This window comes from Micropterus dolomieu, linkage group LG09 (assembly GCF_021292245.1).
Source record: "Micropterus dolomieu isolate WLL.071019.BEF.003 ecotype Adirondacks linkage group LG09, ASM2129224v1, whole genome shotgun sequence".
Classification (NCBI taxonomy): domain Eukaryota; kingdom Metazoa; phylum Chordata; class Actinopteri; order Centrarchiformes; family Centrarchidae; genus Micropterus; species Micropterus dolomieu.
In genome coordinates this window covers 24,097,123-24,109,186 of record NC_060158.1, presented here as the reverse complement: position 1 = coordinate 24,109,186, position 12,064 = coordinate 24,097,123, and positions in this window count along the sequence as shown.

Here is a 12,064-nt window from a genome sequence, read left to right as displayed (position 1 = left end):
ACACCCTCTGCTGCAACGACTATTGTTGCTAGTCTTATTGTTATTATTGTTATTATAATCATTAACATTACGATTGTTACCATTAACACTATTATAAATATCTGTACCATTTTTCATGTAGTCTATAGCAACATCACCTTCACTGTCTGTACCTCTGTGTGTATATTGTGTAGGCTGCCTCCCTCCCCTCTCTCTCTCCTTACATCCCTCTCTTTTTCTCTCTATTCCTCTCCTGCTCTCTCTCTCTCTCTCTCTCTCTCCCTCTCTCTCTCCTTCACCCCCAACCGGTCGAGGCAGATGGTCGCCCACCCTGAGCCATGGTTCTGCTCGAGGTTTCTGCCTCTTAAAAGGAAGTTTTTCCTTGCCTCTGTCGCCTAGTGCTTGCTCTTGGTGGGAACTGTTGGGCTTCTGTAAATATCATCACAGAGTACGGTCTAGACCTGCTCTTTTATGAAAAGCGCTGTGAGATAACTGTTGTTGTGATTTGGCGCTATATAAATAAAATTGAAATTGGATGTCAGCAGATATCCCGGGCCAATAACAACGCTGCTGGACCAACTCTGTGTTCAACAAACGGGACAACAGAACCTGAACCCGAAGCATACTGCCTGGAAAGAGCATCAGCATTCTGTTTACTACGACCGTCTACCTCCAAAATGAAAGGAACCCGAAAAGTCCGTGAAAGCCAACACATAAGCGGAAACAAGCTGGTCTTTCAGTCCCTCAAAACTCTGCTCACATTGCGAGGTCCACACAGCCTCAAGAGCCTTATTGAGGCCCTTCTTGGACTTTTTGCCAGACATCTCAGCCACCAAGTGATGCAGCGGGCCCGCCAGCTGGGCAAACCCCTCAACAAATCGACGATAATAGCTGGCAAACTCCAAAAATGAGCGCAGCTCAGACACAGGGACCTGGTTGTAACCACTGGCCAGGTCGAGAGTTGAAAACCAGCGGGCCCCGACAGCGCATCGAGGCTTTCCTCTATTAGCGGCAAAAGAAATGCATCCTTCCAAATCTTGCTGTTTAACAAGCGATAATCCACACACAAGCGCAGACTTCCATCCTTTTTCCGCACTAACACAGAAGGAGGACTACAGCTTTCCCGTATGACCTGGGACTCCAGCAGCTGATTGATATGAGTCTTCACTGCCTCATACTCTGAAGGCGGAATGCGGCGGTATCTCTGCCTGACTGGGGCCTCATCGAGCAAGGGAATATCATGAGAGAGGCGATTGGTACACCCCAAAACGTTTTCATGAGTGGCAAAGACAGAATCATACTTTTGCAACAATGACCTGACTTTTTCCCCTATCGACCAACGCAGGCAGATCCACTGACTCCACCCAATTAGCCACAGAGGAAGAAACAGTTTGAACAGTCGCCAAGGTGGTCCTATCCTCAGTCACACCAGCCAGCAGACTAACAACTGCGCTGTACTGAGGTTACCCAGACCAGTCCGTGGGTAAAGAAGAACAACTGTCATCCCCACGTTGACCACAGGAATATACACTGTGCCCTGGACGACCCGCACCAGGCAAGATGAAACAAGCAGCCCAGCGGGCAACCCAGTCTCAGGCGGCTCCAGAAGCACAGTCCCACCTGCAAACTGTTCCGAACAAGTACTGGCCACCAACTTCATGTGACCTCCTGGCCACATGAAGTCATCCTGTCACACTAATTTAAGTCTGTAAATAAAGGAACACTTGAATAAGGTAGCAGTTCAACAGTAAGGAGGAGAGTCTGTCAGGTTTTCCTAAACGGAAACCAGAAGGAGACCGGAGACAGAGAGCAGTTCAGGATGTTAATTGGTTTGGACAAAAGGTGGGTGGTAAAGCACGGTCGGGAAAGGTGACAGGCAGGCAGTGAACTCGAGCTGAGGTCCGAGAGGTTGGTGCTGACGGGCAGGCAAGGTAACGAGGATTGGGTCCAGGGATCACCAAAAGGCAGGTACCTGGAGGCAGAGAGAAACGGAGTAACAAAGGAGCCAAAAGAACAAACTAACTCAACAAGCAAGTCAATACGAACTTGGCGGGTGCGAGTGAATACACAAAATGACACGATCTGGCAGAGACTAGATGGCTGGAGTCCTCCCTATCGCCGACTGTGCAAGCAGAAGGGAGAACACAGACAGACAACACAATATGGTTTAGAGATTTCTGTTTTGTCGAAGAAGTTCTGTAAAATCTAATCTAACTCAACAATAATTGATTTCGAGGACAGAGTCAGTAACTCCAGACAGGATGGGAATTTAAATCTGGGTGTCGTCAGGATAAAAATTTTTCATGCACTTCACATAGGATGTTGCCAAATGGGAGCATGTACAATAAAAAAAGCAGTGACAGTAAAACATTGCCTTGGGGTCCTCTAATCAGATTGAGTTGTTGTAAATAACTGTGTTTGCCCTTCCGAGAAAGTATGCATGAAACCATAAACTGATATCTATGGACCACATTGGTATCTCTGGTATAAAGCCCTGCCACCTACTGAAGTTTTATTTATCTTTCGAATAGTTGAGAGGCCGGCGTATTGAGGTCGGAGAACTCTAGCAGAGCACTGACTAAAGGTGGCAAGTAGGATGGTGTAATATTTTATAAATTAAAAGTGAGGGCTAGCATAATACAAGGAGCCAGCTATGAGTGAGATCACAGAATTTATTCCTAATCTGCTTTGGACCAGGAATTAGCATTAAGTTTTATCAGCATTTAAAAGAAGGATGTTGGATGATATCAATTGTTTGATTTGACAGGTAAGAAATGAGCACAAAAAAAGAGATGATCCCTGATCAGGTTAGCAGCAGGTCTTATGGGAGTTCACTCTTTCCTCAGGTCTCTCCTTCACTCAGTGTGAAGTCGGCCGAGGAATCAATAATTAGATAACTCTCTCCTGCTCAGCCCTCACATTCTCACTAACATATTCTGGGCAGCATTCCCAATAGCACTCCTCATAACTCTCCTAAAAGCTCACTGGGAAGAGATTGAAACTTAGAAGAGAAGTATCTAGAATTTAAGGGAACGCCACAGTAATTAATTGATGTTGCAGTGGCCAAAGCCTAGAATATTTTCATCTTTAATGGTGCCACTCAGGAACACACTCAGGCGTGTGCATTACTGCCTATGTATAATTGATGTGTCACGTTCACCACACAGAGCCCTGGCTGGGAGGACTGTGTAAAAGGATATGCCACACACTCCAGATTGAATTGAAGGCATGAAGTAGCACAGGCACACATGCACACACTTATAATACATGCACAAGAGTGGCACATGTTTCTGTTACTTTGTTTCTCTCTTGACTACCTTTGTGTCCCAAGCCAAACTTTAATTATCTCGTCTTCACGCATAATCATTATCCCAAATCTTAACCAGACCTCACTGCAATTTTAAATGTAAAGCATTTCAGAAGTTCTATAATTTCACAAAAGACTGAGATATGAGAAGAAGAAGGGATGAGTCCCAGACTGGATGTGAAGTCAAGATGTTGAGTCAACTGACTCTTTGCTAAGCCACTCACCCCTTAGTTACTGTTGCAAAGTCCAAAAAACTGTCAAATCTGTCGGATTTATTATGGCGCTGCAACTGTCTATAACTGCACTCTCTGGAGAAATATTGTCTAATTTTTGGAAAAATGAAAAAAGCGATCTCAGAAAGGAGACAGAAAGGTTTGCATTATACATCTGAAGGTTGTAGTCAGGCTGTCAAACTGATGTTAAACAAATAGACAGTAGCCAAATTCCTGCCGATCACAGAAGAAAAGTGAACCACCGCATCAACTGACGATTGAGACAAAGGACAACGATATAAAGGATTAACTCTGTTCCTGTGCAGATGGTTAGGTCTCTGTTTACTATTACAATTCTTAAAAAGCAAAAACAGTAGGGCTTTATTATCTTACATTCAGTAGTAAGTTAAGTTAGGTTGCATTAGTTAACACAACATTTTTCTGTTTTAATAAATTGTACTTCTCCTTTCAACCTCTCTAGGTGATTGTAATTATTACAAGTGCCCCAGGAACAGAGTTTGACCATATCTAGGAAAAATACAGCAAAAAAAGCAAGAAAATGACTCCTTTTGCAGACGAATCAAAGGAGCGCAGCCATGAAAGGTTCAGACCTAAGTTAGAGCGAGTCCAATACTGCGGTGTGATTGGCCAGCTGAATTTTCAGGGCGTGGCTTTTTTCTTTGGATGGTTTTAATGTCAAGTCCATAAACATATTCAGCAAATCCAGTTGCTTTTGGCATTTTAATACATCCAGTATATCCATATATGTAACTTGAATGGTACACTTTCATACAACTTCCCAGAATTTGCTGCACACTTTGCATAGAATGTCAAGTCAAGTTAATTTTATTTATAAATCCCAATATCACAAATCAGATTTTACAATCTGTACTGTCTTTAGACTCAAATGAGGAAACATTCCCCCAAAAACATTTTAACAGGAAAAAAATGGAAGAAACCTCAGCAAGATCAATAGAGGAGGGATCCTTGTCCCAGCATGGACAGACGTGCAATAGTTGCCATGTGTTTATAGAATAATTTCACAACAAAAAGTCATACATACAATTATGAGAAAATGTAGATGGTAAAATAGAAGTGAAAAGGGTGAATCCAGGAGGACAACCAAACAGCTTCAGGTGTTGGCTACCAGGATCTGAGCCACACCACCTCCTCTCCACCTTGGAAAGAGGACAGGCCACACAACCAGAAGAGGGCAACAGCATTCACACAGAGATGAGAAACCATCAAACTCGCAGAGCAGAGAGAGCTGCCATGATAACATGCAAACTAGGGAGAGAGGCAGAGAAGGGGAGAGGCTGAATCTCCTGGGGGACAGGATGAAGACAGAGAGTGTCTTTTGGAATTACCATCATCAAATATATTTCTATGCACTGTCAATTAAAGAAAAATTTCATTCCCAAATGAATGAAAAACCCAACACCAATACTCAGTCTACCCCAGCATGAATATCTACCAGTAAACAATGACAAACCTATATTAGCTATAACAGTGCATTGGCGGTGCTAATTAATATCAAGATAAGTGATGTTATGCAGGCTAGTGGCTACTGTTAACAATATTAACACTAGTGATTAGCTTGAAAAACGTAACATAAGAGATGTGTTGCCTCTCTCTCTCTTGCTCGTATCACTCCGCTAAGCCCCTCCCACCAAACCCACAAGAAGAGTGCATTGCCATCCAAAACCTCATCGTGCATAGGGCTCGCTCTATGCACCATAGAGCCTCACCAAGAAGCTGGATCCCACTTTCACTGACTCGTCTTCTTAAGGACGACCCTCCAACACTTCTCGGCTCAGAGCAGAGCGTTCCAGGCTTCAGAGGCAGCTGCAACAACCTCTCAGCAGGATAAGAGGCTACACCAATGTCCTCTCTCAAAAGTTATTCCCCACTGTTTGTCATCAAGCTTTTTTGCCACTTGTTGATACAAGCACCATGGCATCAAACAAAACAAGCCCGAAGCTCCATGTGGAGCAGGGATGTGTTCACACACGTGTTTTGTAAAATACACTGTTGTTGGCAAAGGAGGGATGGGCAGTTCTTTCAATCGTATTTTTCAACCAATGTGTTTGCAAAACTTCTGAAGCCACGCGCTGAAGATACTGAACTTGACTGAATGAGAGAACGCACGAAAAAGAGGGCTGTGCAGCGTGTGCACAGTGATTGACACTGCGTTAGAGACTGCTCCTGGCTCTGACTGGTTGTTTTAACTCTGGCACAGTGGATTCTTGCAAACGGTATCAGGAGCGGTAGAAGGAGCCAGAGGAACCAGATTTCTTTTTTGAACCTTTGAAGCAACTACAAGGAATATTCACTTTGTGTTGATTCTGGTGGCCCCTGTGGACAAAATCGGTAGTGTTTCCACCGCCTCGTGTCTTGAAGATGATCTAGCTAGTGCATGCATTTTTAATTATTAAGAAACCTTCTTTTTTCTTTTTTAAACAAAGCTGTTGGTGGGATGCAAAGTGATGATGTAATATGCCTATTTGTGGCTATATAAGATTTATAACTGTAATATGACAATGGTAAAATTAAGTAAACTTTTTTTAAAGTAGTGTTAATACACATGTTGTATGGAAATAGCCAGTCCGCTCGCTGATGGTCTTGTTTGCTTATATAGGTCATATACAGGCATCAGTATTAAATATCACATATACCTGTGTGAAATAACTTTACATAATCAACTAAAAACTCTAGTGTACTATGTACTATGCTGTCAACACAGAAACAAAATGACTAATCAAACATTTGATTTTTCTAAAAAAAGAGAACACACACATTCACCAAATTTTCTTGGAACATTTAACATGTTTTTATTTTCCCTTTTGACAATGTAAACATCTGTTACCTACATAAAGCCCCATTCAATTGAATTAATCCAGCAGAATCCCAGAAAGTGTGAGTAAAGTCATTATAGTCTCAGGGCGGCTTGCTGTTGCTCATGCATATTTTGGCAGGGGCTCATGGGTGAGGCCATACGTTGCCTAGGCAACAGACAACTGCATCCACCCAAATGAGGAAAACTAATCAAGGGGTTCACGCTTGTCTTGTACACACTCACAAATACACAGTGACACAACAACACTAAGTAATCCCTTCATCCTAGCACACTCATAAACACTCGTTGACACACACACAGTTTCAGCTGGACGACCCGTCCCTGACTCTGTGCCACACAGCTACAGGCAGATTATGCTAATGCACACACTTAAAACAAAACAACAGTGAATTATTTTAGTATGTGTGACAGCATGAGCATGAGCATGAGCATTTTCCCTCCCTCTTACCTGTGCACGGGAAGGCGCATCCTCTTTGACTAGGAGAGGTGGGGGCTCTATTTCAGCCTGTGTCTACGACCTGCCTGTGTCGGTTTCTGTCTTCTCCGGTTGGGTGTGAAGACATGTCTGGGCTGGCGTGCTGCTCGCTTGTTGCCGCTGTCAGAGGTTGTCAGTTTGCTGAGGAGTTGTAAGAACGTTTTTTTTTTATCCTTCGTGCCTCTCAGTGTTTGTATTACCGTGCGGGTGGCACTAACGAGCGTTCTCTTATAGAGCAGACTTTGTTTCAGACGTGGACACTCCCCTTGTGGATAGATGAACACATGCCTCGGTAAGCTGCATGCCTCCCTGTTCCGACCCATTTGGTGTTTATCAAGATCTGACATAGTCTTATTTGTTATAGCTGGGTGCTGTGTGGCTGTGTGATTGCGTGCCCCCCTGCCGGGGTCTGAGGGTGGTGTGTCCTATAAAGTGGTAAGTGCCTTGTTTGCCTGTTTGCTACAATTTATTGCGGCCCTCTTTTAATGGTTTTTCACATCACAGCAGGACCGAACTACAGCCTTGTGCATGCCGCTGTCGAGGCTGCCGGGTGCTACAGCTATCTAAGGGGTTAAAACTCCCTGGCGCGTTTCTCCTCCCACTCTTGCTGTTCTGGATACCGGTATAGAAATTGGCTATATACTGATACAAAAAGTGTCTGGATATATGGGACTGTCCTGGATGCACAGAACTGGTTTGGATCGATATGTCTAAGTGTTTGAACATCCAGACATTGGCCTTGTAAATATTGGTATTAACTGGGTACATATTGCATGTGGGTTTTTGTTCTTTGTGGTTGATTTTGATTCTTGATTTGAATTGGGTTTTGTTTTCTAATACCCATTACATACCTTTTCAAGAGAGCATGTGTTGCTGTTTTAATATATATATATATATATATATATATATATATATATATATATATATATATATATATATATATATATATATATATGACATGATAAATAAAATTGTATATTTTTTACAATTATTTTATTGTCTCTGACCCCTAATTTTTGATAAACGGACCTTTGTGCTTTAAAGGTCTTGGGCCTATCCCAAGTGGCGTTATCAGACATTTGAGCTTCTCGAGTGTCATAGGCCGCTCGCCCTGCCACACATGGCGTTGTCGGCAGGATTTATCAAAATAAAAAAAAATAAAATTTAAGGGGCAGAGACAAATATTTGTTGTTGTTGTTGCTTTAAACAGTTTAATCATTGTGTTGTGCTTTTTATCCAGAACAGCATTAGTGGTGTTAGGACCCAACTTTTCCAAATGTTCAATTTTCTGTGGAGCTTTCGGTTCAGCTTCCTCAGCAATGGCGGCAGCTAAACTCATTTCACAGCTTCAGGTAGACAACGAGCGACTCCGTCGGGAGTGTGCCACTTCTTCGAGCACTGGTGGAGGTGCGTCCCATTCTGCCTCTTCATTCAGCGGTACACCATCCCCTGCTCCCGCTGTAACAGAGCGGTTGATTGTTATTCCTAGGGACCGCAGGTGTCTGATGTTTAACGGTAGGACGGGTTTGGGAATAGCCGAATTGGTCGAGGAGGTTGAGGCATGTATGCGTGCCCGGCATTTAACTGCTGCTGAACAGGCTCTTTTCATCTTTGATCATTTGGAGGGAGAGGCGAAGGAAGAAATTAAATTCTGCTCTAGTGCTGACCGAAAGGACCCTGCTAAAGTCTGTGTCATCTTGAACGAGCTTTATGAGTGTGATCAGTCCTACATTACCTTGCAACAGGTTTTCTTCTTCTGGCGACAGATCAAGGGTGAAACGTTGCAGGAGTTTTCTCTAGCTCTCGTGTCTTTAATGGCCCGTGTTAAACAGCAAGCCCCAGATGGTATGCTCAACGCTGATGTGCTGCTCCTGGACCAATTTACTGAACATGTCCTTGACTGTTCTCTTTGTCATGAGTTTAAAAAACTTGTTCATCAGGATCCGACTATAGCTATGATGGAACTTCGCGCCTAAGACATGCGGTGGAAGCATGAGGGTTTACCGGGTGGTGTGCGAGGTCGGAGCTATTCTCTGCCTTCAGCGTTTGGTCTTCAGTGTGGTGTGCAGGGTCGTGTTCAATACAGCCCTCGGGTCGCTCCACCAGAACCTACTATAGGTAAACTGATGGAGCTGATGAAGCATCAGCAAGAACAATTGCACCAGCTCACCCAGACTGTAGCTTCACTCCGGGCCCCATGCCCCCACGGATCAAATTTTCGTTCTGGCCCTGTCATCTGTCTGGCTTCAGATTCGAGCAGCAAATGGTCTGGCAATTCCCTACATTGGCTATTTAGACCTGGATGTGGAGTTGTGCGGAAAGGTCATGTCCCGCTGTGGAATTCTTGTGGTGAGGGATCTCCCTGGCACTGTGTCTTCTACCCCTGGCATCTTGGGGATGGATGTCATTTGTCTGTGCTATAGAGAACTTTTTGGTGCGCTTGGACCTTCTCTTTTTGAGTCACTTGCAGTGTTACAGGCTCCTCGTCCTGTTGTTGTGGCATTGCAGCAGTGCCATGACTCTGGTGATCAAGAATCACGGTCCAGCGCCGGCGCAGTGAAAGTTTGAGGTAGGAAAGCTGTGCGTATAGCAGGAGGTCACATGAAGTTGTTGGCCAGTACTTGTTCGGAACAGTTTGCAGGTGGGACTGTGCTTCTGGAGCCGCCTGAGACTGGGTTGCCCACTGGGCTGCTTGTTTCATCTTGCCTGGTGCGGGTCGTCCAGGGCACAGTGTATATTCCTGTGGTCAACGTGGGGACGACAGTTGTTCTTTACCCACGGACTGGTCTGGGTAACCTCAGTGTGGCGCAGGTTGTTAGTCTGCTGGCTGGTATGACCACCTTGGCGACTGTTCAAACAGTTTCTTCCTCTGTGCCTGATCGTGTGGAGTCGGTGGATCTGCCTGCGTTGGTTGATCCAGCTAGGGAAAAAGTCAGATCATTGTTGCAAAAGTATGATTCTGTCTTCGCCACTCATGAAAACGACTTGGGTTGTACCAATCGCCTCTCTCATGATATACCCTTGCTCGATGAGGCCCCAGTCAGGCAGAGATACCGCCGCATTCCGCCTTGAGAGTATGAGGCAGTGAAGACTCATATCAATCAGCTGCTTGAGTCCCAGGTCATACGGGAAAGCTGTGGTCCTTACGCTTCTGTGTTAGTGCGGAAAAAGGATGGAAGTCTGCGCTTGTGTGTGGATTAACGCTTGTTAAACAGCAAGACTCGGAAAGATGCATTTCTTTTGCCGCTAATAGAGAAAAGCCTCGATGCGCTGTCGGGGGCCCGCTGGTTTTCAACTCTCGACCTGGCCAGTGGTTACAACCAGGTCCCTGTTACAGAGCAAGATAGGCCTTTTGTACCCCCTTTGGCCTTTTTGAGTTCAATCACATGCCGTTAGGCCTGTGCAATGTGCTGGGCACCTTCCAGCGATTGATGCAGAGGATGTTTGGCAACCAGCAGGGTCAGTCTCTCTTGCTTTACCTTGATGACATCATCGTGTTTTCATCCTCGGTGGATCAACATCTGCAGCGTCTTGAGATGGTGTTCAGGTGCCTCCAGACTGAAGGCTTGAAGGCTAGGCTTGAGAAATGTTCCTTTTTCCAACAAGAGGTAGGGTACTTAGTCATTTCATCTCAGACCAGGGAGTGTCAGGGGGGGTGGCTGAGTGAAGGCTGAGGTGTGGACCCAAATGCAGACCAAAAGCGAGGAAGATTTATTAACTCAAAACTAAACACTTACATGGAGCTCAGGGCAAAAGTCCATACAAAGGTAATCCAAATCGGGGGAACAAACCAGAAATCCAGGGAACAGAGCACAAGGCGGAACACTCAACGTCAGTCACAAGGACGTGACAAAGACTGAAGACACAAGCAGGCATACATACATAGGGACTAACGAGCGGGGCGGGAGCAACACAGGTGAGGGGGATCAGGACTAATGAGACACTGGCAGGTAGAGAGACAGCAGGGGATACAGACAAACACCAAGGCCATAGGGAAACTAATAATAACCAGGAAGAAACAGAATATAAATAAATGAACCAGAACATAAGCAGACAGATCACTAATATACCAAAAAACACAACTAACAGGGAAAAGAGTGACTGAACTAAGATATCAAACTAGGAACTAAGATACGAGACAAGACAGATACTAAGTAACTTAAGGATGCAGATGAATAATAATAATCACAGGGCTAAGAACTAACTAAACAAGACTACACAGAGAAACACAGAACATGAACACAAAAACCACATTCCTAACATGGAGTGTCTACTGACCCCAAAAAGTGTGAGGCTGTGGCTAAGTGCAGGTGGCCACAGAGTGTGTCTGAGCTGCGCTCATTTTTGGGGTTTGCCAGCTATTATCGTCGATTTGTTGAGGGGTTTGCCCAGCTGGCGGGCCCGCTGCATCGCTTGGTGGCTGAGATGTCTGGCAAAAAGTCCAAGAAGGGCCTCAATAAGGCTCTGGAGACTGTGTGGACCCTGCAATGTGAGCAGAGTTTTGAGGGACTGAAAGACCTTCTTGTTTCCGCTCCTGTGTTGGCTTTTGCGGACTTTTCGAGCCCCTTTATGTTGGAGGTAGACGCTAGTTACAGTGGCCTGGGAGCTGTCCTCTCCCAGGAGACTGACAGTGGAGTGAGATCGTTGGCTTACGCCAGCAGAGGACAGAGCGCAATTCGGCGACTTACAGCTCCATAAAGTTGGAGTTCTTAGCCCTTAAGTGGCTATGACGGAGAAGTTTTGAGACTACTTGTTGGGTCACAAGTGCACGGTGTATACCGACAACAATCCGTTGAGCCATCTCCAGTCTGCTAAACTGGGGGCTACGTAGCATAGGTGGGTGGCTCAGCTTGCCGCTTTTGATTTTGAGATCAAGTACAGATCCGGTCGTAATAACCAGAATGCTGATGCTCTTTCCAGGCAGTATGCTTCGGGTTCAGGTTCTGTTGTCCCGTTGTTGCCGGGAGGCCAAGCCCCTCTTGACCTGCAGCATGGCCAACTGTCGGAGCAGTCTGTAGCAGCCACTTTGGCCCTGGTCTCTGCGCTCCCAGCCCATTCAGCTTCTGACCTTCGGTTGCTACAACAGGATGATTTTGGTGTTCCGGCGACAGAAATCCCAACCTACCACAGTTGAATGGCGTCATCAAAGCTGATCTTTCTAAATCAGTTTTGATGATGTTACGCCAGTGGGGGCGCCTGGTGGAGTGGGATGGGGTTTTGTTCCGCTGGGTCCT